Source organism: Daktulosphaira vitifoliae, unplaced genomic scaffold (assembly GCF_025091365.1).
Source record: "Daktulosphaira vitifoliae isolate Bord-2020 unplaced genomic scaffold, ASM2509136v1 Scaffold_1, whole genome shotgun sequence".
NCBI lineage: Eukaryota > Metazoa > Arthropoda > Insecta > Hemiptera > Phylloxeridae > Daktulosphaira > Daktulosphaira vitifoliae.
In genome coordinates this window covers 13,240,914-13,265,486 of record NW_026099572.1, presented here as the reverse complement: position 1 = coordinate 13,265,486, position 24,573 = coordinate 13,240,914, and the positions used below count along the sequence as shown (strand labels likewise).

The window sequence follows — 24,573 nt, the reverse complement described above, 5'->3', positions numbered from 1 at the left end:
AATATCTATTCAACCGCTAATTACAAATACAATGTATACAAGAATTAATGTTACTTACATTGTATAAGACCGAGCTAACTGGAATGTGGGATATGACAGCATCTGATTTATTTTTTATTTATTGAATTCATTATTAGTGATCAATGTTTGCTTAAAAATAGGATATTTTGATCGATAAAAAAATTTTTGGGTTAAAATATTTATATTATATATTTTAAATAAATAAAATAAAATATTTTATTTAATTATTTTTTAAAATTAGTTTTAATGAAAATTTTTACAAGTTTCTGGTTTGAATTAAAAATATACCTTAGTAGGGCCAACTAATGATAAAATTCCATGTAGAATTTATTAGTTTAGTTGAAAAATTAAGAGATATTATGATAATCCTTTTATTATTTTTTTTGCTTTTGATTATAATATAGCCTAGTTTATAAACTAAAAGGAGATCTCAAAATGATTTATCACTGATAAGTTTATATTTTAGTAGTTGTAATGAAACTTCATTACACCATTTTATTGCGAGTGTTGGGAAGACATAAAAAAAAAAAAAAAAAAAACGGATCCTAGAACCAATTAATTTTTGTAGGTACAAAGAACGTGAACGAAATAATTTTTATGAAGAAATGAACGAAATTTATATAATTTTAGTATATTTTATTATTATTTTTTGTTTCCTTGGTGTTATAAATAAATATTTATTCTTGCGTTGACTATAAACAATTTTTCTTTTAATATTAAAATCTGATGATCTTATTTATATAGTGTTCAGTAAGTAAGGAAACAAATAAATTGTTATTGTTATAAATGTAAACCGATTTCCTTACTTACTGAACACGCTATATAAAAACATACATTATTATATACCATTTAAAATGTATTTATTTATTTACGGAAGGGAAATTTTTGATAAATAGTTTTTTTTTTATAAAAATGTTTTTTTGTGTACGTTTGTATTCTATAGTTGTTTTCAAAATTAAACTATTTAAAGTATCGCTTATATTAGAAGTATCATATTAACGTATTGGAAGAATATATATTGTCTTACTGTCTTATGTCTTCATTATGGTAACAATACATAGGGAGTGATGCTTTTAATATTAGCCACTTGGTTTATCTTAAAATAATAATTTTTTTGAGAATGTTATTTTTAGTATTTTTTTATATTTCTCGATTTATGAGTTATTATTTACTTTTTTAATTCATCATTTATAACTCGTAAGGGTAACATACATATTTAACTAACTTGTAAAATAAAAATGTATGTAATTAAAAATATAAATGGTCGATAAAAACTTTTGACCATTATTTTGGAAGTTATAATTATATTAAAATATAGTGGTGATGAGGCGTAGGGAATGTTAATAACTTCCAAATTACTTGTCCAAAAGTTGTTATCACCCAGTTATTTTCTTAATTAGATAATTCTTTATTTTATAAGTTGATAAAATAAGTTTGTCCATTAAAAAAATAAATTGAGACCCTTATGAAGGTATAATGGATAAATTAAAATAGTAATTAATAACTGATTAGTATATGGAACTATAAAATACCAAAAATAATTGTCTAAACATAATTATTATTTTAAGAGAAATCGGTTGGTTTATACTAAAAGAATCACTATTTATACGTAGCACATTATATATTTTATAATTTTAATATACTACTGACATTAAATAAAATTTTACATAGAAAACATAATATCTTGTCACAGGATCATTGTTCTAATTTGCAGAGTCCAAAAAAGATCTTAGCTAACTTTGTGCAGGCTCTCCTGTCAAAAAAAAAAAAATTTTTTAATTAAAATATAACTTGTACTTTAATTTTAAACTATGTTTATAAAAATAATTATAATATAATAATAGCAGGTTTTTAAATATCTTTTTTAACAAAAAAAATTGTTTTTTTAAGAAACTACCTGGATCGAGTTCTTTTTTAGGATGTTTTCGTTCCGTTGAGGAACGCAATGAAAAAAATGTAAAAAGGGATTCCCAACATTGATGATTTAGTTGTCAAAATACGTCTTTAGTGATACGGTAAAACAAAAAAGGGTTTTGCTGGTGATATCAATGTTTTTAATCAGTGGCCATTAAATAACATTATATAATTTACTCAATATAATTGAACTACCAAATGCCATCTTTATTTTTTTCAAAAACATATCCTAATAAATAAATAATAAGAACATATTTTTTTTATAGTGAAAAGACCAATTAAAATGTAAATCTGTATAGTAATCTGATATAGTCTTTAAAAAGAAGGTTGCTTACATATTATAGATTAATTGCGTTTAAGTAAATGTGTTGTGCAAATATTTATGTACAAAAATGATTTTAAAATCTTGTATATAATTGTGAGATATTTTTCTACGGTTTTCAAATCATAAACAAGTAATCTATGTTTATGAAACATGTTTATTTTGATTTTGTTATCTCATGCTGTGTTTAATTTCCATTAGTAGTTACACATGTTTAGTTATTAATCGACATTTTCTATTTAATATTTATTATGTGACCTAAAATAAACTATCAACTATTTAATAAGTCATAACATATTTCAACGTTTGTTTGGAATATGATAAGATTTGATTATAAAAAATCAGACTTACAACTTTCATAATACGGTTATGAAAATTAATACTACTCCAGACCACAATACATTATCACACAATTTAATTTTCGTTTACAAATAAAAATTATGAGTACTTGTTCTTCATAAATTGCCAACTAATTGCGTTTTGAACAAAAACATAAAATAATTCATTTGTTTATGCTTAAAAATTAACCTTTATTAAACACCTATTAAAAATTGATCAATCACGGTTATCGCACAAAATTTATTTTTCTACACTTACATAGTATTTTTGTAGTGGTATTAGGAACGTTTGACTTTTTAATACTCAGTAATATTTAATTTTCTATTAATTTGTGCAGTATTACCATATTATCGTAGTTTAGTAGTAGTTTTAATGATAATAGCTGGACAATCACAATTAGGATGCAACTTGGTTGTAATAATTATCTTCGGTTATTATTGTCTACTGTAAATGGACAGTTTTAATGAAAAGTTTTGCATGCATAATGAACATGTTATTAGTGCATTGTAAGCACAAATGAACTGCGATAAGAGCTGATAAAAATAATGTATTATAATACAGCGTGGCCTAGTAAAAGGTAATGCTGAAGTTCAAAAGGTATATTTCTGATTTACTTGAATGTAATCCAGTATTTTATTTGTATTGTTAGAACTTTTAGAGTATGTACCTTCTTTTGACCAATTTTTTTACTAATTATGCTCTCTTCATAAATATGCAATTTTATTGTTGTTCGAAAGTATGGAATATTTTTAAAGTATTAACTATAAATATGTGTTTTAAACATCAATAAAAGTTTATGCATTTAAATTAATCGTCTAATTTTCCTTTGAATAATTATGTATCATTTTATTTATATTCAGTTTATATTAAAGTAGCCATAGAATAATATTAATTTTATTATAATACTATTCCGTACAAAAGTACTATGTGACATTTTGACGTTTAACTACTATGTTTTTAATTAACTTTAAGTAGTTAAAAAAATAGACTCGATCGCAACAGGTGACCAAACTCATTATATATGTGAAGTGTGTTATTAATTACTCCCGACATTCCTTTTTACCTAATCGTTAGAACGAAGAAGGCCTAAGCTCATGCCATATCAACAAAACTATTTAAATTATAACATTTCATTTTAAGTCTTTCCTTAAATGTAATTCGAAAAAAATGCTTATAGGATCTAACTTAATTTCTTCTCTCAAAAATATTTCTATATAAATTGACATAAAATTTTAACAATATTTTTGGGACTATGAATGAATAATGGAGTGAAAACCCTCCTTTATTCTTTGTGGGCGCCTATGAACCGTTGTATTGGGGACGTGTTAAAAAATTCATAGTAGGGCAGGCACAAATAAAATTTTTCAATTGACAAATTGCCATCAAATCTTTTTACTCATTTTGATCAGATTATGGTAAAAATAGGTTAAATATTTTTATGTCATCATTGCGCTGTCAATGAGAGTGTATGTGTCTTTGTGCTCCCTTTATGTATGTCATTATCTTTTATTATTAATGTATGTATATTACACTAAAAAGCATTTTATACAGATTCTCTTCCTCTTTTTTCTCCCCTTATTATATACAGATTGTATACAGAAAAAACAGTTTTTTTTAATATTCAAAAAAATTTCATATCCTAATTCGTCATTACACGATATATATCTACAGCATTATACTATATTATATTTCAAACAATAGAAATAAGTAAATACTCTAAGTTCTTAGCCCTAGTTTTATATGCTAGGATTTTTACTGTAAAATACTATTCAATTTTACAATAAAAAAAATAATTAAATGTTAATTTCTGAATGTACAATGAAGAAGAGGTAGAGAATGACCAAAAAAGTGATGGAGGAATGTAATTGATTGCGATATGAGGACAGCTGATGTGAGAAATCTTTTGTCAAGTGAAATTTTAGGATGAAGCTGGCCTACCCAAAGTAGTTGAGATTAAGGGGAGAAAAAAGGAAGGAATGGAATTAAATGTTTATTTTTAAATATATCTTCATTATATTTTTACTATAACTATATCATTTTTGTTTCTATTCGCCGCACATTAGTTGTTTTCCACTGATCATTATGATATTTTTGTGTTTTACACTTATTATTGAGAATTATCGCGAAGAAAACAATATAATTTCTATATTGATTTAGTGTATATAAAAATGTATGAATAAATAAGTAATATAAAAATGTTTTGAGTATAATTAATAATGTTCCAGTGATATGAATTTTACTTATTGTTTTACTTTGCTACATATGCTTAAATTATATGTAGTACACCTGCATATTTTTTTGCTATCGATCGATTAAAAACAAATTTTAAGTCTGGTAAATTACAAAATTTATTATAAGTTAGATACTAATAAATTATTATAAAAATGTAATAGTAGTACTAAAATTGAATGAAAAATAATTTAAGAAGTCCAAATATAAACTAAGTATCATTTTTAAATTTCAATTTCAATTTTGAATTGAGCGTATTAAGTGTATTCAAAAATAAATTGTATTAAAATCAAATTAAATTCCTAATTTTATTAATTAATTAAGTTTGTTAAATACTTCATAACATATTGAATCGGTTAAAATCGGCTACTGAAATTAACGTGAAGTGTTATTGCATTAAATGTTTTTCAAAAATTAAAAGAATTTATCTACTTGAATTATATTTATATCATTTATTTGATGTACAAGGCATTAAGATTATAAGTCTTTCTATATGAATTCATAATATATTATATATCTTAATTAACTTATAAGTGCTAATAAAATTGAATTACTTAACTAAAATAACGAATAAAACTATATTGATATTTGTACTAATTAAGTCTGGATAGCAAAATTAAGTGTGTTGTTGTTTCTAAATAAAAAAAATATTTAATAAAACATTTGACGTTCAATTATCAATTGTAAGTCGAATCAATTTTTTTTACTAGGCATATGGACATTTTTATTCTCAATTTATATCCCAAGATGTTTTTTATTTAGATCAACTTTTTTATTTTAATGATATTTTATATGTGTATTTAGTACACACTAAGAGTCATGTTAACTTTTATATGTTTGGTTCCCCTAATTAATATATTTTTAAACAAACTACATCTTATGAAAAAATAAAATATGCTCATATTATTTTGGCGCCTCGTTACTCGCCTCCCAAACACGGCCTTGTGTATACTGCAATTAAAAATCTATACAAAAGAAGATTAAGGGTTATGAAACGATATTTACCTGAAAACTATTAATAATAAAATAAAATTTAAATGGGAAAATAATTAGTACTTTTTTTAATCTGTGTATTATTATTATCTTTTTGTTTAAAACTTAACCATAAAAAGATACTTTAATTTAAAGATACTTATTTAAACTAAAATGCCATTTGTTGTGTTTATTTATTTCTACTATTAATTATAATTGCTTATATGTAAACATTTTTTTTTCTGAATGATACAAATTTAAACCATAGGCTTAAATGAATAAAATAAAATTATACCGTATAAAATTAAGTATAAATGAGGCAATATTTCAAAGCACTGATTTTTTAGATATTCAATTTATAAAATTAATTAAAAAAACTTCAAGAAACGTGCTGAAAATCGTAGTTATTCAGTCAACATTCCATCATAATACATTAACATAAATTTAATATTAATATATTATTGGAATAAATAAATTAATTCGTGTCAATTTTTACTAGGAAAACTTGAAATTTTAATATAAGCCGGGTTACTGTTTTTAGGTGTAATATCTAGAATGCTAGCGGAATTTTTACTCTATCGATACTAAAATAATTTTTTGAGATTATGTATGTTTTATTATATTTAACGTTCAGTGTTACTCCAATTTTTTTTTAATATGTAACAATGTTTTGTTGCTAAATAACATCTGTATCTACAAACCAATAGTATAATATACTTAAAGTTCTCTGTATTAAAAAAATAAATGAGAGTCATTAACATTTTTATTTCAATGTCTAGGTTAACGCTATACGCGTTCATTTATTTTGTCGCGCACTGAAATATTTTTCATTAACATGCGCCAAATAATACCGTTGCCATACAGTGAGTTGCATTTAATTCTAAAAGTTTACACAATTTAATATTATACAAAGGTAAAGAGGACTGGCCCTTGAACAAAATGTACTTATTTGTATTGTAGTATGTAAACATAACATTCGTGTAGCTCTGTGATTGTTCTAAAATATTTACCTATGTCGAACATTGATAGATGTTTGACGCAATCGATTTTTACTGTATATGTAGACACTTTACACAACAATTATGTATATACTTTCATTTTCGGATAATTAAAAATGTAATCAATAAATCAAATTGCTCAATTAATGTTTATTAAAATAACCTTTTCATTAGGTAATTTTTATAAATGTCATTTTCTTACAGGAAACAATTACTGTGAAAACTTCTGTCCGAAGTGATGTGCCTTGTGACGTGGTAAGTTTATAATATTTACAAATAGTATATTAAAATCGAAAAATCAAATTAAGCAATTTTAAATTAACAAAGAAAATAAGCAGTACAGCACTAATACCCGATTATCGTCTTATCGTTCAATGTATTTGTCTAATTTGTTCGATAAACGCAACAACTTCTTCCAATTGTCAACAGAAAAACAGCGCATTGGTCATAATACTAATCTGCACTAGCTTACTTACGACAAGCAATAATTATTAAGAAACGCTACTAGTAATTAAAACATAGTTTAATTGCCCAATTAGCTGTGACTATATAGTATTACATTTATGTGTATTCTATTTTGTCGTGTATTTTAAATTGCTGTTTCTGTAGCTCAATGTCTTAGTATCAAAATTTAAAATTCACTTTCAATCTCTTTTGATTTGGTTCTATAACTATAACCAATTATCATACAGATTGTATCATAAAATTTTGACCTAGCAAATATTTTGTCACTTTCTTTTTTAATTAAGTATATAGTTTTAAACTATGTTGTTTATCTCTAATAATAAAAATTATATATTTTGAACAATTTTTAACTACTTTGAAATTCTAAAATAGACATTTTTTAGCTCTTTTCTTGCAAAACATTTTGATTGGTATCGCTAACAACTTTAGGATGAGTTCCTAACATTTTAATACATTGAATCGGTATTTGCGTGGGTGGGTACAGTTCGTATTGATATATATTTATAATGCATACTCCACATATTATATTTATAATGCTTGTATCTCGATAAGTATTTATCCTAAAGCTGTTATCGATTCATCAAACATTTTTGTAAGAGAAGACATAAAAAGTATTTTTGAAATAAAAAAAAAATTAAAACATATTTATTCAATTTTTTTTTTTTACTAGACAAATAATAAAAATACTATTTTATTATAGTTCAAAATTATAAAAATTAAAAAAGTGACAAAAAATGCTTTCTAAATCTAAAGATTTCCAAATCTTATAATATACTCTGTAATTTCCAAAGTNTCTAAAGATTTCCAAATCTTATAATATACTCTGTAATTTCCAAAGTTTTATTGTAATATAGTAGAGTGATCTAAAATCATGTTCTATGAAATAAAAACTCTTAATAAAATTAAATGATATAATTTTTTATAATGTACTGCTGTTCTTTGCCTTTGAGATCGTAGCAAATGATATTTGACTCACTAACTTCAAATCAAACGTTACATGAATTGTTTTATTATTAATACTTGTTCTAATTTTTATTTTGTTGAAAACTGAAACCTTAAGTTATCAGATAAATTGTTAGATATATTGTAATAATTTTCACAGCTCTTCGGAAGAATATTATTTTTCTACTTTTTACCATTAGAACATAATTTAGCTTCTAAATGTCGTATAAGCTTCTTCAGGATTATGATCATTGTGAGAATGAGACATGATTCCTGATTATTTTGGTTATCCTCTAATTTGTGAAACATGGAAATTGGAATCAAAAATGTATAATTCGGCTAGAAATATAGTTTAAATACATTAAATAAAAACTACCTTCTATTCTTATTTGAGCATTGTTTCAAAATTTCATAATTATTCAGAGAACCTTTGTCGCCATAATTCGTCTCTATCAAATGGGCAAAATGAAACGGCGGCGGGTGTTAAAAATGGACGTACGCAATTACGAGTGACGTTCCTACACAAGTACTCTTACCGATTACCCGGTATATAAACACTGTTGGTAATAAACATTTGTAATCAGCGACATTCGTATACAAACTCATGTAAAACAGCAGTGCGCATTATTGTTGTTTCTTAAGAAAATGTTTCACTTCAAGCGATGTTAACCTATTTCTTATTGTGGTACGCTTCAATAACACAGTACTAATGTGACACGCGGTGACGTTTTTCATATTGTTCGTGATCCATGGCGATTCACGCGCATTATTAAGATCCATCACGTGATATTTTAGTTTTGCGTTGTGTAATTATATCTACTAGTGTTAAAACGCAAACTTTCTTGGACAGGCGTAAAGCCGCGTTGGAAATGTCTACTTTTTTGAGCACAAAAAAAAAATTAAGTTTTCGAAGTATTTAATGCTGACATTTCGACTGTCCTTCAAATAACGTTTATTACATGCTAAGTATACATTTTGTGTGTATATTAGTTGCTACCGCGAAAACTGTTGGCTTTCTCATTAAAATAAGTTTGAATGTTTAAAATTATGTCCACGTGTATTTGAGCAAACTACTTAATTGTCTAACTCCTATTTATTTTTATTAATTTCCTGCAGTATTTATTTTACAATGAAATTCGTATATCAAATATATCATATATTTGTGTTAATATCGGTTGTTATCAGTATTCTGGTGTTCGGCACACTTGAGGTGCTACCTGAAATTAGACGTAGTTAATGTCAAGTTCAGAGGGAAGTAAGGAACACTGGCAAAGTCAGTAAATTATTTAGCTGAATATATTTAAACAAGTTTGCTCCCGTCAAATCTCTACGCAAACGATCAAAGTGCGACACCGAAGCCAATGAAATTGTTAGTAGGAAAACAATGTAATATTATTCGTTCGGGTAAAACTGTACGCTTGTACATTTAGGTTAGAAGGATTAACCCCCTCAGTGTCCATGTGTGTGTACTATAATGTTGCGGTGGTCGTTCCGCCTGTCGCAGGTGCGCAACGTTGTCGACCCATATGTTTTGGGTTCCCCTCCTGCCAAGACGCGGGCACGTCCACATTACACATACGCCGCTGGTGGTTTGTGACACGTGCCACCACCAACCATTGCTATCTCTGCCGCTGTCACCGTACGAGAGGAGTATAATTTAAACCGGTGTCCCTGTGAATGTTCTACGATTGGTAATAAAAGCTCAACGAAAATTTGTCGGACGCGAAAGAAAAACAAACGAGGCGTCGGTGGCAGCACCGACTGGCGGCCGTTGGCGATCTTTATATAGACACAAGACAGAAATAAAACCATACCGCTCAGCGACGTTTATACTCGTGTCCTATACCCCCATGGCGGTACTGCACTACTAATGCGCTATACTTAACTTTTGTATAAATAAATTGGTTAGTGAGCTCTTGAAATAAACCCCCGCGGCCGAATATTCGTCGGCAGGCTTCACAGTTCTTCGCGAACAGCCCGCCGGCTCGGCCTCAAACCGCCTTTGTAAAAATGACCAGTGTGTCACCGCTTTTGCCGCCATCACATGGACGGATAATTCGCTGGAGTGAGCTGTTCTCGCCTTTTTTCAGTGCTCGCGTGAATTCAAAGCGACGTAGGATACATTTCACGTTTTCGGTGCAACATTTTCCCGCCGTTCAATTATCGACTTGGTCAATTCCTTAAAAAGTACGCTTTAGTTCTCATGTTGTGTGAACAAGAGGTATTTACACTAAGTGACAACAAATGATGCAAACGCACGGTACGTGTGCCCATCAATGCTCCCGCTGTGTCGTCACACATAAGAGTCACCATGTTCACTTTGGATGGTTGCCAACGCATTACGGTAATCTTATACGGGGGTGCGTTCTGAGCGGATCGTCTTGTTGGCCGGACTAACAGTACCTCGAGTATATATGTTCGCATAAATATGTCAATAAAAAACATTTCACTGGAAAAATAGGAGGGGACGACCAACTAATAAACAATTGTTGACACTACACAATAACATCACGTCGAAATCGGCTACAGACTTCAAATGTTGGAATTAAAGTAAAAATGTTAAATAATAATCATAAAAATACTCTTTCTGGAAGGGGATAGTTAGCATTAATATCTTCGGGGAATTTGATTCCTACGATAAAACCATTGATTTTAATAGAGAAATTAATCACATTTTTATTATTGTTATACTAATTTTAACGAAGAAAGTTATTGCGATAAAGCTGACATCGCTTATCAGCCCTTTTCTCAATTAATTAGGATAGAGGAAAACCTGTGGAATCGTCTAACCTAGTTGTATTTAAAATTATTGTATAGCTCCTATTAAAATTGGTGAATATAGGTAATAAAAAAAGAGTGCTAATGGTAAAGTAGCATTTTGAGTGATCGTTGATTTTATTAATTAATAGTATTCTATATACAACACGGTTTATTGTTTGTGGTTATTACACAATTAAACAATGAAATGAAGCATTTTACTGTGTGTGGTACGTAGGCTTTATAAGGTTTTAGGTTTAATTCATGTTATTCATTTCGCGCGACAATTATAAGGTGTATAATAGTATAGTTTTTTTTTTCGTAGAAATTTTTCCTTCTCAATTTTCAATTGAAAACCTGAAAATGCTGATTGCTATTCGCATGAATATAGTGTAATTTACGTAATAACCGTTTCCAAGACAACGTCCCTGCAACAGATATTATCCAATGTAAGGTTATGTTACATTTTACATAATAACCCATTCACAAGGATCCGTTTATTTACCACACGTACTTTGTTAGATCAGTCACAGTATTATATGGACCATTAATTAGCCGCATGATTGCTCAACATGTAATTCAGGGGTTTCCCCTTTAAATTGTGATTTAGCAATATAAATTATACAATAATAATTATCGTTGACATAAGGTATGCAATGAATTTTGGAAGAGTTCTAAGAAATCTTGGCTGTATTTCCCATGTAGACAAAATACTGTTATTAAATGTTAAGCAAAATTCGTTGAAATTCGGATCAACAGCTACTTTACGCATATTGTACTAGGATTATATTGTATACCCTTATTATCTATTTTTAGAACCGATTTCTTAGATTTTATTTCCATTAAATAAACCTAATTAATAAAGTTTCGTTTTGGAAATTGCATTCAAATATTTTTTTTAAAAGTCATAAAAATCATGACTATTTTTATGTGATTATTGGAAGGGGTGACCGAATACTAGTTGCTCATCTTTATCAAAATCTTAAATACGGTGCTGATGCGCGTAAAGTGTATAGTTAGTACAGATTTGTACTCAAAGGAGCAATCAGGGGAGGCTAGATGGGGATTAACCCCCGAATTCTGTCGCAGCCCTCCCATCACAAAATGTTATGTAGAAATATTTTTAAAGAGGGAAGAAATTAAGTTATATCCCCCAAATATTTTGTTCAAATTACGTCTATTGTTTTATTATAATTTAAACTTTCTCTGATTTTAATGTCATTTGGATAATATAGAATATGAATTAAATGCGCATTGTTTTTATATTAATTTTAAAGTATCTTTTGACCTTCACGTTGACCGACTATTAGTATTCGCGCGAACCATTTGAGTAAACTATTGATTTAATTGAAATGATAGACTAATTATGATAATAGGTACGTATATTTAATAATCAATTTTCAACCCATTTTAATGGATAAATTTCATAATCGTTTTATTACATAAACTTTACAGTAGTTTGGTAATGTAATGTCAATTATTTAAATAGCTAATTGTATATTTGAATATCTCTTTTTAAAAAGACCCAAAGAAAAGTTGTAAATGTTTGAACTTTTTTTTATTGATTCTACTGTGACAATTTACACATTTTGTAAAATAAATTTCCAAAAAAAAATCCTTTAGTTAAAACGGCATAGGATAATTTTTTAATTTAACAATTTTGAAGTTTCTGTATTCTTATGTATGCATAAATCTCTTATATTAGTTTTAACATTCAAGCGATTAGTTTTGTTGTCGTTTGCCCTCAGTCAAGATTAGGGTACAAACATTTGAAAGTAATCATTATATTTTTTTATCCCTTGTAATGGTAATTAAAGATTGTCGTTTGTACGTAGACCGGATAGAGGGCGATAGTTGATACACTTATAATCGCCTCAATTGGTTTTCTAACTACAAACCTCATTGGCGGTTCGTTGATGATTTCGTTAATACAATCTGATAGATATTAAGTCGATATTCCATAAAAAGTGTACCTTTAAAAACATCTTGGGTATTGTTTTTTTTTTCATCTCGCTGTTTACAATCGACTTAATCATTGATTTAAAATATACATTGGTACTATCAATACATTTTCAGATTTATTTGCGTAAAATCATGAAAATCAGTTAAATTTCTTGATCAACAGTAATAGCAAATATATTATTAAAATTTATTTTAAAATAACCTATGATGTATAAGGCTCATTTATATGAAATTATTCAAACATTGTACAAATTCCTAATAATGTGTGCGCTTACATTATTTTTACTGCGGAGAAGCAAATAGGTTGTGTTCAATATATCTAAGTATGCCATTGATATGCTAATAAATACTCTTCCTTGACTTATGTTTTTCTTCCTTATGTCAATTGAGATTCAAGATAAAATTGTCAACGTTATTTTTCTTATATAGGCGTTTACCAATATTATGTAACTATTCATTTATTAGGACGTTTCCAATAAGTGATTAATTACTGTTTCTATGTACTAATGTTGTGTAGCGTATTAACAAATAGTTAATTTGATCAAATTTGCTAAGTAAAATGTTTACATAATTACAATACGGGCGTTAGAAATCGCGGGGCCTAGTGCACAAAAGTCTTGCTAAGTCTTTGGTAACTTTTTCTTTTGAAATAGATTTGTGAGTTTTATACAGAAATGTTTTCACTTCTTTTTATTGACTCTTTATTAAGATGGCATAATACTAAAAATGATTTCCGCGATTGGAACATTTATTTTAATCAATTTCGAAGTATTGTATCTTTGGTAAATAAAAATACATCACAGTTTGTAATTGGATGTGTTTTTGATTAATAACAATATAATCTATAATATTAATTAGCCATCAGAAAATGTCTGTTAAAATTGTTTTATTTTCACAGAGAAAAATAGTCATGTAATATTATTTGGAGAAGTAAAACTTCTAAAATTATTTTGAAGGTGAGTACAATATAGATGCACTTGGTATAGATATAAGCGAATAAAAAAAATTATTAGTCCTGAATTTTAATTGCGTTTACTAAGCACACTTTACTTCCTATACAGCATTAAATAGAGTGTTATTTTTTAAAATTTTACCTTTGTAATTGTTAAAATAATGACGGCTCACATTGCAAATAATATCTGAGAGCATCAAAACCTTTACCAAGCTTTTAGATTTTCTCTAGAAAATGTGTGGGTGATACAGTCTTGTCGTTTTGTATAGGCTCAAAGTTCTTTTTTGAAATTGAACAAAAAACTTTGCAATAGGATTTTATATTAGTGTAGAAATATTTTTCGTTTTAGAGGAGGATAAACTAATTCCCTTGAACACTATAACCTCGTTAACAATACGTTACTATGTTTTCAAGAAGATAAATAAAAAAATATCCCGGCTTATGGTGTATTCAGAATAACTTAACAAAATTTATAAATGCATATAATTCCTAGCCCTAATTATTACTAAACGTTAGTTGTCTGTAGCGATGATACGTACACAAGTGCAAAGTCGAATACTTTTTGATATGTTAAATTTTGTTATAAAAATGTCTTTATTTACCGATGGGTCTAAATTCCAACAAACATATGTAAATGCCCTTTGGATTGTATTTAATTTTTGTGTGCTACTTATTTTGATTACAAATATTTCCAAGATTTCCGCGGATAAAAAATTTAAGCTCTAGATGAGTTTATAATTGAAAGTTTTTATTTCAAATCCAAAAATGTTCTCATTTTTCACTGCACTTAATGGCCAACTCTATTACGTGGTACGTTATGAAATAATCCAAACGTGAAATAATATCTACACTTGTATTTTGGCCATCGCATTCGCCGTTTATGTTTATCCGTTTTGTCACAATGTGGTGTATAGACGACCGGTGTGAGAGTTGGGGCGCGTGCCAATAGGGGCCCTCGGCGGCTACGTAGGTCGGGTTGGTTTGGCTTGTGTAGAATATGCCGCCGGTAATGTATTTGAATACTGTAATGATCTCAACATTATATGGCCGTCCCTGTTGTACTACGCGTTGCGGTCAGACGCACAGTCAAGTTTAAAAATAAACGCTCTGGCGTGATTTGTGAAGAACGCACGACCCGGCAGCTCTACATCATAGGCAGCTGCTACTCGTGGTGCTGTTCACCACCGCCATAACACTTGGCGCGTCAAGGCTTCGTAGGTCCAATAATCTCATCAGCGGCACATTGTTTTGGACATAATATTAACGTTCTATGAAGTTATTGCACAGGTTCACGAAATCCGCGATCGTATAAATTATTTGATTTTTATTATTTGGAAAAAGAAAAAACCTCTCTCTCTGCCAAAAATCCCACCGGGGAGTAGAGTATTTCTTCTGCGCCTCGTATATTTGCCTGCATAAGGCTCCCGGCGAGTACGAACGGCGGTCACACCGATAGTCTTTGGGCGCCATATAAGGAAAGCGGCATCGACGTCCCACTCCTGGCCGACGCCGAGCTAGGCAAGAACGTGATGCCGACCGCTATTGGACGGATTTCAATAGGATAACATCGGGAGAGGGGGTTCCGAAGGGACCTACGCAAATCCTATCCGTAGCTCCGACAGCGGACTTACTGAAACGTGTCGATGACGGTGAAAAAAAAATTGGAGTGGGACAACTTATGCGGCCGTCGATTCATCATTCGTTTTTCTTTATTAAAATGTTATTTTTCATACGCGCGGTCGACCAGACGACAACCGAGAAGATTAATATCAGAATGAGTACTCGACGTGGAAATCTATTTTTGGATTCTTTGCTCGCGTCTTAACGATGACAACTATAGAGAAGAATGGTTTTTATGCGCGTACATCAAAAAGTGGTTCCAAAACATTAACACTAAAACTTATTTGTTGTTACATTTGCCCGCAATTAATCTATGGAAACGTTCATTTCGAAATAGTACCCTTTTTTAGGATTTCATTAAACATGTTATTACCCGACTACCGTAAACCTTTTTCTCTTTGCTAAACTCTACTATCGAATGGAAATTTCTTGCACAATTGGTGTTTTGAATGGAAACATTATTTTGAAATTACTTACTTGATACGAAAACTCGATATACGTTATCTTTTTTGTAATTTATGACGATGTAACCGTTAAAATTGACCTTGTTGATTTTCAAAATAACGTAAAATAGAAAGTTGCACGATTAAGAGTTGAAAAATGTCTAAATATTTAATGTACTGTTTGCGTAATTTCAGTATATTATATATTTAATTAATTGTTAAGCTGTAAAACACGTTGTGTTAAAAACTATAATAAAAAAAAAAAATTATTGTGTATAGAAACAACTATGTAGTTCTACATAAATGTCCTTTTCATTTTCATTTGTTTTCCTTTGTATTCTATAATCATACTAGTAAAATATTAATAACCATGTTGTTTTATTAAAAAAAAAAAAAAAAAGGCATATTTAAATGTTAAAATAATTAAGTATAGCATCATTAAACACTAATTAAATAGCCTATTTTTATTAATTAGGCATAAAAATTCTATCCCAACCAATTAAAAATAAAAGTTTGTCGTTTAAACTCAAATTTTAATCCTAAGGTTTTGTCAAATTTCGGGACAAACTGTCTTATTAAAAATTAGAAAAACTATTTGTCTTATGTAAAAACGTATTTGTAGATTTATCTAAGGAAATTTCTCGCCTTGTTATTGATTTAAAATTACTACTAAGAGGATAGTCGTACTACTCAAATAAACATTGATTGAAATTCTATTTACAGTGATTTATTATGCTATGAATATCAATTAGACAAAAAATTATTATAGATTTTATTTTAATAGTTGTATTTTTATTCGACTATCAATAGATCAGATTTACTAAAAACAGTCTTCAATGGAGTGTATACTAAAACGTGTGTGCCTATCCGTTTAATTTGTCTGTTTTCAATGTTTTTTGTTGTTGTGTTGTAAAATTATTCATCTTGCTAACAAAGCCGAAAATATGTAATTAATCCACAATGTTTAGTCCCATGCATACTTGATTATTATTGATTTGGTCGTAACCTTTCCTTTAGAGATCAATTTACATTATCGCTTAATTAATATGTTAATCATTAAAAATATATTATTCTCATCAATTAGTACAACACTTTTATAAATAGTTGGTTTTGTTTTTAATAGCTAGTAAAATAAATATTTTTATTTATACTGATAAAAAAATGTTGTGATACAACATATTAGCATTCGTAATTTATCTTAAAAATGAAAGGCAATGCAAGGTCGCCAACATTTTTTCGCCCTCGTGAACTAAAGCTATTTTAGACAACTTTTTACTTTGAAAGAACAAGTTCAAACATTATTTGTATTCAATTTTTAAAATCTGGAACGCACTGCTAACTTAGCAGTTGATCGGTGTTGGGGTTTGTAGTCAAGAACTGTAACAGTGATGGCTTGTGAATCACAACACAGCGAGTGTTGTTTAAAGCAGCAGCTCTTTTGTGTGTGGTGTCTTGAGTTTTTGGCGGCGCTCTACCGAACGAGCTGTCCGAGAAACATAATAAATTATAACGCGTTGAAGACGAAGAAGAAAAGAAGTTGTGCGTGTGCCACCGCAGTAGTCGCAACCTCGATTGTTTACCCTACGAATGATCTATAAATAGTTATGACCGAGGGCACGTGCTGCTTGCGGGCTCCGCAACATGGACCGACCGGCTGCTCTGTTACCGTTGTCGTTGTAGCTGTACAACCTTAAGGTGTCGGACGCGACAATTAATGTGTGTTTGTGTGCATACATTTCTTTTTACTCTCCCCATTGCACGTTAAGACTGCGGCTGCGACTCGACGACGGCGCAGGGCAAAGTTCCATTAACGTGTCCCAGCTGTGGCACCCGCCCGATATGTGATGATTATTACTCCCCTGCCCGCCTCCACCTGCTTCGAACATTATTACTCAAGACCCGGTTGTCGTCTAGCACGACACAGTGGCACCCCCTTTTACGTAGCACGCGCCACGTTACGTCGAACCCGCGTCAATGACTACACTACTCGCGTGCTACACTCCGATAATTGCGGACACCTGGACAGCGCAGCTGCTGTTGAGATTTTATGTGTTCTGGAAAAATTTGCCAAGAAACAACACAAGACAAAAAAAAGGGTTTTTTCCCCGTCCAAATGACTCCCTCCGTTACGTATCATTTGAAATGCTTTAAGTGTTTGTTTTAAAAATAATTATTTTATTTATTGGCATTTTTTTCGTTTACGACTTAGTGCAGCTTACAGCGCACCTGCGTCTAAAACGCTTCCGTTTAACTTTATGATAATTATAAGAATTCTAATAATTTGGTTAGCTGTTAGTAGGGGTTAGTGATGTTAAGTCGTTTTTTGGGTAAAATAAATTTGACCTGAAAACAAATATTCCAAATTTAAAACGACGTTAGAAATATATTTATGTTATACAATCACGTTAAAATTCATTTAAAATATATGTTTAAATACTTTCAGAAAAAAATTATTGATATAAATGTAAATACTTTTCAAAAGTACTCGAAATACTGTTTTTTTAATCACTTATTTGTATTAATTTTTTAGAGGATTTGGCTATATTGGGTTACATTTTAAACTTTAAATGTTAAGTAATGAACTACGAGTTAGTGCACATATCTCTAAATGTAATTTTTTTGGGTTGTTGCAGATTTGAAGTGGGCGTCGATTTGTTTTTGTGGTTCCCAAAATATGATAATGTTACACTTTTGAAAAAATTTAATTGCTTAAAATAATTGTTGAAAATATAAGTCTACAGTAGATTTCATAAATAAACTTCACTCATTCTATACTAATGCATCTTTAATATTGACAACTTTAAATCTTTCTTTAATTTTTTATTGATCGAAATAGATATCACGTTATCAGAAGTAGTGAAATAATCGGCTAAAAATCTTTTTCTAAATTCACACCTATCTTAATAAGTAAAATATTGAGCTTAAATTAAAAATACTTTAAGTGCTAAAGTGTGTTATTCTTTTTTTTTATTAATAATTATGATGTAAAAAAAAACAATATGATCGAAAATTAAAAGTATTTAGTACTCGTATTTCAAATATTAATATTATTATAAAGTATTTAAAAAAGTATTCATAATATATTTTTCTTAAAGTATTCATAAAACTAAAAAAATCAGGGTTGTTATAAAACATGATGAAAAAAAAAAGGAAAACTGTGTAATCGTTCATAAAACCAACATAAATTTTGACATTTTTGGCATTTTGAACATTATTTAAAACGTAACAACCTTCCAAAAAATATGTTAATTATAAGTACTTTAATAAGACTTATGTTATAAAATAATATTTTGAAAATCTGCATTTATATTAGTTCATATAGAATTTAAATATTTCAAACTCTCCTGCAAAAATAATAAAAATTTACTTACACCATTTCGCTCTAACTCTCCCCCCCCCTCCAAACAAGTATGAAATAACTGTAGAATATAATTAGTAATGATGTATGTTATAATTAGGGCCTAGATTTCAATGCATATTGCATTTTGTTAGGGCTATCTTAGACGATTATTTTCAAGCGCACAAACCATTGAAATTCAGTCTCTGTTGATGCTAGATTTGTGTTTAAAATGTTTATTATTAAAATAAATACATATTTATGAATGTATTTTCAATTAATAAATAGTTTTAAACTTTATTATTAGAATTTTTCAAGGCCTAAAATTTTGGTCATACTTTGAGAAGATTTAATTGGTTTTAAACAAATTAATATTTTTCTCTGACACGATCATAACTATTTGAAAAATTATAGCTCATTTATTTGTCTAAATTAAACCCTATCTAAAGTGAAAAATTACACATATTTTGAATTTATGCGGATTTTTTTTGTTTTTTCACTTTAAGAAATAAGTACAATTTTTGATATATTTTTACTTACGTGTTATTTAAATGTACTTTTGAATAAATAAAAGGCCTTATGTTTGTCATATGGAAACAGATTTTTTATGATTCATTAGTTTAAATATCACATAAATCTTGTATTACTACTATGCATATGAAAACGTTTACCACGCGCAAAACAAGTGAAATTGTTTCTTATCAAGTTAATAATAATTTTTCCTTTTTAATTTTATGCAAATTTTTTCTCGTTAAAAACCTCATAATTATAATAGTTTTAACAAAAGCATTAATTTATTTTTGTGCTGATAATTGTAACTATGTAGTGAAAGTAGTCTAAATTAAATATACAAACTACTTTTAAAATAATTATGCGTTCTTTTCGCATGGGCTTTTATAGATATAAATTTAATTAATTTTGGTTTTAGGGTAAATCATCTTTATTTATGAGTTTACTGACAAGTCGTCAAAATGTCGAATAGTTTTTATCTTAACAAAAACACGGTTCCTTTACAAAATGTCTAATGGTTTATTGAAATCGTTTATTATAATTTAATTTTAATGCCAATCGCCACAGTCGGTCTGTCTAGTGTTTTCGACGAGTTTAGTCATAAAAGCCGGTTACCGTTGGATGTCCAATAACTGGTGTCGGTAACTTACCTACGACAATATAAGCCGTCTTAAGGTCATCGCAATATTGAATTAAATATAAAAACAATAATCATTCGGAATTAATTAACCGATCGTTTTGAAACCGTAAATGTTTATTTTCATAATACTCAATACATAATCGGTTGTCGTTTGTTGCGGTCATCAACTATTACAGGTATTCTCGCGGTAAGCGTGGGATGATCCGTCTATTTATAAATGAATTGTTTAATAATAGAAATAAATCATAAATCACATAAACAATTTTCATACGATGTTACACGACCTTTAACGACAAATTATAGTTGTGTAATTTTCTAATGTGTCTACTGCATCAAATGAATTCCTATGGTTTCAACAACAAGAAATATTGACTTATTTAAATCTCTGTACGGCAAAAACTTGTTAGTGCGTCGACGAGCTTTTCTGAATTACAATAATGAGTAATTTGGCAGTGTACGTTGGAATTATTGACTTATCCAGTGTAATTGCCTTACGTGGCCCAAAATCAGTAGCCGTTCCTATTCAAATATTATTCTGTCTTAATAACACAAACGCGTTCCTAATTATGTTTTAACGTTTTCGTTGCACTTCACACGAGAACCAGTCAACTGATTATTTCATACAAATCGCCGTCTTCCGGTCATGGCGATTTAAACGATATGATTAAGTATAATAAAAAAAAGTTTACACGCACACGGGACGTCTCGAGACGGTCTTGGTGCTTGATCGCAATTGCCCGTTTGTTTGTTCAACGTGGTCAACAAGATACCAACACATTTGTCCCCGACTTTGATTACTATTTTAGACGTATGAAACCGACGTCCAGCTTTTACCTGTGCATTCCAAATGCGAACAATAAAAACTGTTCGTTTCGAAAATGTGTTGTTTTTGTCGTCCCCAAAGAATGATTGATCGTTTAACACGTGCTGTTCATTGTACGTCCGGACAATCTCGGCACAAGCCGAGTGTGGCGGTCCCACGACAAGATGAACGTAAAACGTCTAAACTTAGAAATGCGGAAGGAACACCCTCCGGTATCGAAGTTACCGATTACATACACATGTACACGTATGGCCTTTTGTGGTGTAATACGCGCACAGGCACAAGCCGCCTCTCGCAATGGCTATTAGGTGCGTTTTATTTTTCACGGCTAACACGAGTTTCCTGTGTACGACTTCTCTAGTGCCCCCTCCGCACCAGCCCCCCCCCGCCACGGAAATCATAGCGAAACATTTAGGATCGACTGAAATTCAATCTCATAACACACACATGTGTTTTTTAATTATCTTTCCGATGCCGTCCAATGAACTTACAAACGACCGATGACGACGGCGCGTTTGGGCTGCAACGCGATAACTTTTAAGGGTACGGAGAGCCGAAAAGAACAAATTGCAGTGGGGTGGGGCAACGTGAGGTACTATTTTTATCTAACAAACATAATTAATTCTGCAACAGAATCTGCACGAGCTTAAAGTCATGAGCCATAAGACCCCTATGGTGTTGTCTTACAAAAAAAAGCAAAGTATTTTCAGGCCAAGTTCATTATAAACGCAATGATTTCTTCGGATTACATCAAATTTGTCGTTTTTCATCTTGATTGAATAACTCGGTATGTTATTTATTTTTTACGTCGAGACGTTCGTTATGATAGACGTTATTTTTTTAAGAAAAAAAAACGTAATGATAAGTGAAAATTATTTGGCTTGAGACGCTAATGAATTCATCGCGGCCTACAATGAAACTTACTAGTCCGGCTGAAATGATTTATCTATCCAATTCATAACAAACTAGTCATCGTAGACGATGAGTCGCGGCGACAAATACCAACGACATCTTGTAAATATTTGAACAAATCATTTAATGTAGTTAATCTTTACTCGAATTCATCTTCAATATTTCATTATTTTAATTAATATCCGTACTATTTATTTAACATAAATATTTAAACTTAAACGCAATTATAACTTACTTGAATGTTTTAAACATTTTGAATTAACAATAATATGTATACATTAAATAACAATTATAAATATCAATAACATTTATAAATTACATATTATTACATATTTTACAAGATAAAAAACGATTTTCGTTTTAATCAATTTGTATAAATTGTTCGTATTATTACTAGAAATAATGGTGAGATTAATTATAATTTTGTTTGAGAGTACAACATTTTTTCTTTCCTTTTATTACTAATAGTAATGATAAACAGTATCATGAAGTCAATAATTTGTTTTGATGGTGGATCATTTTATAATATTGTCAAATTTTTGATCATTGCATAGTACTTTTAGTATTATTGTGTATAACTGTAACCCAAAGACTTCAATTATTTAATATCTATTTCTCTTCTTTCTTGTGAAAATGTCCCTAACAAAACAGATGTATCATGTCAAAAAAGTTTCGAAATTTTAAATGATAAATATTATTACTATAAATATATTTCTTCCAGTAACAATGATGTTTCTTTATTATATTTTGTATTGGCCTCTCAAACTAAAATTACAACTTTGGCGTTTGTTCCTATATTCTTAATAATTTCAATTCGGTTATTATCTTTTACACATTGAACATAATATTATTTGAACGATAAAACACTTTGAAGTACATAAAAATAAATTTTATGTTGTAATGTAATTTACAACTGTTATACATTACAATTAGCTTTAGAATATTGGAAAACATACGAGTCTATTATTTGCAAACTAATCACGGTTATTTGAATTTTAGATTTTTAATTTATTTGTAACTTATTAAATAATGTTAAAACAGGTTATGGGCACAACCTGTATTATTTTAATTATGTCATGTAAAAAAATATCGAATAGATTAATCTAAAAAACCCGACAATTGATAACATAGTATAGGTTTAAACATTGTATGCAATAATTATTTAATATGTACATAATATGATTGCAGAAAGTTATGTAATCTATATTTTTTATCAATATTTTTAATATTCTCGTTACAGCTGAAAATTGAACAATGATATTAAATTGATTTTTAAAAGCCTATTTTTATCGCAGTATTCATTAAAATTAGTTTTTTGGTATATTTGGGAGTAGCGTTTGTTACGAGCAATATCAATGTGAATGAGTTCAGTGTTGAAAGGTACTATCTGATTCTCAAAAACTTATCTCGCAAATAAAAAAACTCTGTCTATAATTCACTCGACTAACCTAATTGCAAGTTCCATTTATTTATTAGTTGTAATATAGTGATGAGAAACAAAAACCCCTTGACATGAATACGCTAAAGTAACAGCAGCAACAGTACACTCGGGGCCAGGGCGTCCTCAACGCAGCGGTGGAGGCGTCTGTGTTTAGCGCAGGCTGGACGACGGCCAGATGCCGTCGGTGCAGAAACCTTGGGTGCTGTCCAAATAGCGGCAGCCAGCATTGCTTCTTCTCGTACGCCGAGACATATCGTTATGATCGTAACAGCTGGTGCGCATACCTTATCGTTATTGCTCCCTAATGTGTTCCCGTGTTGGATTCAGGACACGCGTCTCGTGCAACAATTAAAGACAAAAACGCTCTAGATTCTCTCGTATCATAAACGACCAAGCTCCTAAACTAATCTGTGACAGTCTCGGTAATACACACGTAGAGATCGCCGCCAAACGCCCGTAGTATCCGACTCCACGTTAGACGCCGTCGTCGTCGTCGTATCAACTCTTTCAGAGCACCATTGAAATTACGATACCCCCGTAAACGGGACGAAGGCGTCCCGTTATCCTACTCTATAGAACGTTTTCCGTTCTTCTAATGACCCCGAATCGTTCGACGGACGTGTTATTTTCACACCTCCAATAGTACAAACAGTAGTTGCGTTAGTGTCAATATCATCGGCAAGGTCTGCGCGGAGTCCGATTTCCTAAGCAGTGTCTGCTATAAAAATCGGTGATTCACGCGAAACGAATTCGGATGCGTTCGATGGGAACACATGGTGGCGTTTCCCTCGAGTGTTCAGATTTTCGTGTTGTGTTTTTTTTTATATCACCGAAAAAAACTTACAACAACACCGTATGCTGTTGCCACATCCCTTTCTACATTGGCGTGCACAAAGGTATTTTGTTGTGCTCGTGCCAATAAGTGCGCGTGCATCTCGGATGAGTCAAATTAGGCGGCCGACAAAAGAACCACC

General features: G+C 29.9%; 1 protein-coding gene across 5 annotated transcripts in view; it reads left to right on the top strand.

Annotated features, from left to right (window-relative positions):
* Window positions 1-24,573, top strand: part of LOC126895220 (myocyte-specific enhancer factor 2-like) — a 52,133-nt gene that overhangs the window by 6,304 nt on the left and 21,256 nt on the right. For 2 of the 5 annotated variants that reach the window (XM_050666840.1, XM_050666832.1), the window contains exon 2: window positions 7,000-7,050. The gene's annotated coding sequence lies outside the window, so the exon portion shown is untranslated. Of the gene's footprint in view, window positions 1-6,584; window positions 6,661-6,999; window positions 7,051-10,612; window positions 10,753-13,858; window positions 13,878-24,573 lie in introns of those variants that run through there. The other 3 variants (XM_050666835.1, XM_050666839.1, XM_050666837.1) reach the window with 3 other exon arrangements.